Source organism: Ranitomeya variabilis, chromosome 4 (genome assembly GCF_051348905.1).
Source record: "Ranitomeya variabilis isolate aRanVar5 chromosome 4, aRanVar5.hap1, whole genome shotgun sequence".
Classification (NCBI taxonomy): Eukaryota; Metazoa; Chordata; class Amphibia; order Anura; family Dendrobatidae; genus Ranitomeya; species Ranitomeya variabilis.
In genome coordinates this window covers 235,366,181-235,372,180 of record NC_135235.1, presented here as the reverse complement: position 1 = coordinate 235,372,180, position 6,000 = coordinate 235,366,181, and the positions used below count along the sequence as shown (strand labels likewise).

Below are 6,000 nucleotides of genomic sequence, written 5' to 3'. Positions count from 1 at the left end.
CTAAAGAAGTTTCTCTGACCAGGTAACACTCACACTACACTTCACACTCCGGCCACCAGGGAGGGTGGTTCTATCTAGTAGGCCACTCCTCACACTCTGGTAAAACTGGGGGTTGGACAGGAAGACGGAGAGAGAAGTAACTGGGAAGAGCTAGTGAGAGGACCTGTCAGGGATGGGATCCTGGCAGACTCCTAAGAGCAGAACTAACCAGTGAACAACGGGAATACAGTAAAGAGGAATTAGGACCAGAAGGAGTCGTGCTGTTAGACCGAGGCAACATCCTTCTGAGGCGCAAACAGTCGGTGGCCGGAACGCTGAGCAAGTAAGAGACTCTAAGTACTACTGCAAACCACGGCAGGGCAGCCAATTATAGGTTGGCTGTCTCACACAAATCACCTAAGCAGACAACGGAGGCAGCTGTGGGAGAGGGGCGACTCTAGGGTCTCGGAAGAACTCCAGGCCTACCCCGTCATACGGGTGTGTCCTACCATATCACCTGGGGGACGGAGAGAACGAACATCAGAGACAGGCAGAATCAGTTGTGAGGACTATCCCGGGAGCTCAGCAGGGAAGAACTACAACACCCAGCGCTAGAAGGTAGACACTGATTCCCACCTGAAAAGGGAACTCCTGATGTGCCTTTGGACCGGCCGGTCTCTGACAGCCCTGTTGACAGCACTCTGGACTGAGGACTCTAAAACCTTCAGTAAAGAGGTAAAGAGACTGCAACCTGGTGTCCTCGTTATTTACTACGACCTACACTGCACCGCAACATTACCATCTCATCTATCATTGTGCGCCCCTCAGCAGGGTCACGGACCGGGTCTAGCCACCGTGACCACCCCAGAGCAGAGACTCAGAGGCCCGGTACTGGGTACCCCTCGGCCCTGCGGCAGTGGGGGCGCTACATTTGTGATGTGTTTTTTGAGCTATTAATAAAACAGTTTGTACTTTATACATATTGTCGTTTATTGTTTGTAGGTGTGCGAATCACTGCAGTGATGCTTTTTCTTTTTCTTTGATATTAGAGGAAAAGACACATGCAGGCAGAAATCAGGATTTAACAAAAGAGGCCATGCTAGCTAAATAGGAAAGGATAGGACAGAATACTAAGCGGTCAGTATTAAAACCCTAAAAATATCCACAGCAGATAATACAAAAATTCCACATCTAACTAAAGACATGGAATGTATATCTGCTTCTCCTGAGAATCCAACTTGACTGAAAATATCCAAACACACTCTAAGCTGGACAATAAAAAAACATGAATAGCACTGAATTGTAAAGCACACAGCATGTGTGCTGTAGAAACAAAAACCAGACACTTATCTTTGCTGATTTGACAGCAGGGCAGGAGGAACCAGACAGAGATGCAAAACCTCCAAGAACAATGGACAACTGGCAAGGGCTAATGAATCCTGCACACCTAAATATCCCAGTCAGAGCTGCAATCAGCAGGGACACCTGCCCAGGATTGCAACCCAGGGACAACTGCATTACTATCAACAACCACCGGAGGGAACCCAAGAGCAGAATTCACAACAGTCTAGTTTCCAATATGGGGTCACTTGTGGGGGGTTTCTACTGTTTAGTTACATCAGGGGCTCTGCAAATGCAACGTGATGCCTGCAGACCAATCCATCTAAGTCTGCATTCCAAATGGCGCTCCTTCCCTTCCGAGCTCTGCCATGCGCCCAAACGGTGGTTCCCCCCCACATATTGGGTATCATCGTACTCAGGACAAATTGGACAACAACTTTTGGGGTTCAATTTACACTGTTTCCCTTGAGAAAATACAAAACTGGGGGCTAAAAAATAATTTTTGTGGGGAAAAGAATTTTTATTTCTCTGCGTTATAAACTGTAGTGAAACACTTGGGGGTTCAAAGCTCTCACAACACATCTAGATGAGTTCCTTAGGGGGTCTACTTTCCAAAATGGTGTCACTTGTGGGGGTTTCAATGTTTAGGCACATCAGTGGCTCTCCAAACGCAACATGGCGTCCCATCTCAATTCCAGTCAATTTTGCATTGAAAACTCAAATGGCGCTCCTTCCCTCCTGAGCTCTGCCATGCGCCCAAACAGTGGTTTACCCCCACATATGGGGTATCAGCGTACTCAGGACAAATTGTAAAACAACTTTTGGAGTCCAATTTCTTCTCTTACCCTTGGGAAAATAAATTGGGGGCGAAAAGAAAATTTTTGTGAAAAAATATGATTTTTTTTTTTACGGCTCTGCATTACAAACTTCTGTGAATCACTTAATGGGTCAAAGTGCTCACCACACATCTAGATAAGTTCCTTAGGGGGTCCACTTTCCAAAATGGTGTCACTTGTGGAGGGTTTCAATGTTTAGGCACATCAGGGACTCTCCAAACCCAACATGGCGTCCCATTTCAATTCCAGTCAATTTTGCATTGAAAAGTCAAATGGCGCTCCTTCTCTTCCAAGCTCTGCCATGCGCCCAAACAGTGGTTTACCCCCACATATGGGGTATCGGCGTACTTAGTACAAATTGTAGAACAACTTTTGGGGTCCATTTTCTCTTGTTACCCTTGGTAAAATAAAACAAATTGGAGCTGAAGTAAATTTTTTGTGTAAAAAAAAAAAGTTAAATGTTCATTTTTATTTAAACATTCCAAACACTCCTGTGAAACACCTGAAGGGTTAATAAACTTCCTGAATGTGGTTTTGAGCACCTTGAGGGGTGCAGTTTTTAGAATGGTGTCACACTTGGGTATTTTCCATGATATAGACCCCTCAAAATGACTTCAAATGAGATGTGGTCCCTTAAAAAAAAAAAAAAGTGTTGTAAAAATGAGAAATTGCTGGTCAACTTTTAACCGTTATAACTCCCTAACAAAAAAAAATTTTGGTTCCAAAATTGTGCTGATGTAAAGTAGACATGTGGGAAATGTTACTTATTAAGTATTTTGTGTGATATATCTCTGTGATTTAATTGTATAAAAATTCAAAGTTGGAAAATTGCGAAATTTTCAAAATTTTTGCCAAATTTCCGTTTTTTTCACAAATAAAGGTAATATCAAAGAAATGTTACCACTATCATGAAGTACAATATGTCACGAGAAAACAATGTCAGAATCGCCAAGATCCGTTGAAGCGTTCCAGAGTTATAACCTCATAAAGGGACAGTGAGAAACCACCCTTGGACGTAAAGGGGTTAATGACTTGGCACCATCTCTGTCACGTGGATGACGGTCTAACGACACAGGGCGGCCAGGGGCTGTTTACATTTGGGGTTTGCGCCAATGCGTTTTATGTAATTGAGGATGCTGGTCTCTGCCAGAAAGTAAAGAACTGAGGTTATATTGTTCCCAAATAAAGTTAGGATAATAGTTCATACAGAACTACTGATACCATTGAGACTTACACAAGACCCTTCCCCATCAGCAGCCCTCCATCCACCCAACCGGCAAAACCACAACACTGCATAGAGGTTAAAGAGTGAGTAACAGGGATAGTATTGCTGCATTCATAAAAGTTTTATCTATCTTAATATTAGTATTAAATTAATCAACCTGATTGGTAAATTCTACATAAGAAAAATAAAATTAAAACGCCAGAATTGCTTTTCATTTGGTTGAGGCAGCTACTCAAAAAATGCAATAAGAAGAAATCAAAACATCATATCTAATGGGGAAAGAAGAGGCAGCTCTGAGGACCGGACGGCGGGCAGTGAGCAGCAGAGGGGCCGGACAGGTAAGCGGTTACTTGCTACTTGCAACTTGCTCAGTCTTCTTTCCATATGCCTTGGTGTGGAATAATTTATTTTTTCACATTTCCTAATCCATTTCCATTGCCACATTTTCTTTTACCATACTTTTTATTTTATTATAACTAGCTTTTGTTTTTACAGCCACATTTTCCACTTTCCAAATAAGAAGGAACCAAAAAAATTGTACATAACTGTCCACAGAAAATAATAGCAAAAGGCTGTGTTATTAGTGTGGAATGTAACACATCGAATTAGACTAATACAGAAGGAGTGAAAAACTCAGTATTGCTATGTGACAAGCGCACTGTCAATCAGTCACAAATTATTGTATTGATTTTTACTTCCCTATGGCATCCATCTATTAATTCTTAATAGATATTTATTATTTATAAGGTAAACAAGTAAAAATAAAACAGCAGCAACAGTGAACATTATCGCTGTGGTATGAAGATTTGTTAAATTAGATTAATAAAACTGGCGTTGAAAAACTCGTCCTATTTGTCCTGTTTGTGATATGCACACCTTGGGAGGCGTCGTAGATAGTGATGGGCAGACCTGTGAATGTTTGGGTCCGTCAAGTTTAGACGAACTTTAAAAAAAAGGTTTGTTCAGGTGCAAGAATGTTACCCGAACTTGAACCCAGACCCCATACAAATGAATGAGGAGCCCAAACATCTGGTGTTTCCCATACTGTCATCTGTGTGACAGCGCGAGAAACACCAGCTCTGATCGCGGTAACCTGCAGCGGTGGAAATGTTACCGCCAGTCACAGGCGTCGGCTGATGAGAGTACGACTCTTATCATCCTGCGCCTGGTATCGCTGATAGCAGCGATAGTAGGCGAGGCTGACGAGTGAATTCACCAGCCAGTGCCTGTCCATAGTAATAAATATGTCAGTGAGATAATTAGTGCCAGTGCATGTGTAGCTGACTGTACATGCATTTATTGAATAAATAAAAGAAAGAAATGGCTTGGGTCTTCTCTTTTTAGCCAGCACAGGTAAAGGCAACAGCTGCAGGCTCCAACTCAGCTACATGATGCGACCGCTCAGCCCTGCATCCAGGAGACACTGAGCTGAGTGTGCAAACCCAGCTTCACTGCCAAGTGTTTACGTCAATATGGTAACTGGAGTTCATCGGCTATGTGTGCACCAGCCAGTCATCTGTTCGTGACCATAAGCTGAAGAGCACTTGGGTTATGCAGCAGGACAATGATCCAAAACACACCAGCAAGTCCACCTCTGAATGGCTTAAGAAAAACAAAATTAAGACTCTGGAGTGGCCTAATCAAAGTCCTGACCTCAATCCTATTGAGATGCTGTAATGACCTTAAAAATGCGGTTGATGCTCAGAAACATCCAATGTGGCTGAAGTACAACAATTCTGCAAAGATGAGTGGCCAAAGTTCCTCTAGAGCGTTGTAAGTTACTGTAAATGCTTGAATGCAGTTGGAGCGCCCCCACGTTAAGGGCAATGGGGTACTCGGTACCGGGTCCTTCAGTTTGGGGGATGTCACGGTGGCCTGACCTGGTCCGTGGCCCTTTGAGGGGTGTCCAATAAAGGGAAAGTTTGTAGAATGTTTGTGACGCCACCTGTGGTATTCGGTCAGGGTGACCGGCGCTGCTTAGGGGTCCACTGGGGTGATGTGATGGCAGCTAGATGGTATACCTTCCCACAGGTGAAGTGTATCCCCAGGGCTTCCCAGAAGTGTAGATCGTGATGGTGAATGATTTAAGGCGCGGAAAATAACGAGGACACAAGGTTACAGTCTCTTTACCTTGTTTACTGAAGACTTCAGCATCCACAGTCCAGGGTACAGACCACAGGGTAGGAAGAGTCCGGCCGGTCCAAAGGCAAATCCAGAGTCCCTTTATCCAGGTGGAAATCAGTAGCCTTCCTACTAGCCCCTGTGTGTTGTAGTACCTCCCTGCTGAGCAACTCGGTAAGGTCCTCACAACTTTCGTGGATGTTTTAGATGTCTTCCTCTCTGTCCCCCAGATGGTATGGATAAGACAAACCTGTATGACTGATGGCCTGAGGCTTGTTTATAGGGACCCTAGAGATGCCCTGACCCCCACAATTTGCCACTGTGTCTTCTTAGGTATTTAGGTCGGGCAGCCAACTTGGAATTGACTGTCCTGCCGGTCTGTGAAGTAATGCGTAGAGTCAATTACTCCCTCGGTGTTCCGGCCACCGGCTACGCGCCTCAGGAGGCAGCCTTTACAGAGCAGAACTCCTCCCGGTGTTTTCTCCTTGTGTTGTGACT

The 6,000-nt window shown here is 44.2% G+C and overlaps 1 protein-coding gene across 1 annotated transcript in view; it reads left to right on the top strand.

Annotated features, from left to right (window-relative positions):
* Positions 1-3,579: 3,579 nt before the first annotated feature.
* The window catches only part of LOC143770554 (phospholipase A2-like), a 69,382-nt gene continuing 66,961 nt past the window's right edge, over positions 3,580-6,000 (top strand). The window contains exon 1 of the mRNA XM_077260257.1: positions 3,580-3,719. The gene's annotated coding sequence lies outside the window, so the exon portion shown is untranslated. The remainder of the gene's footprint in view (positions 3,720-6,000) is intronic.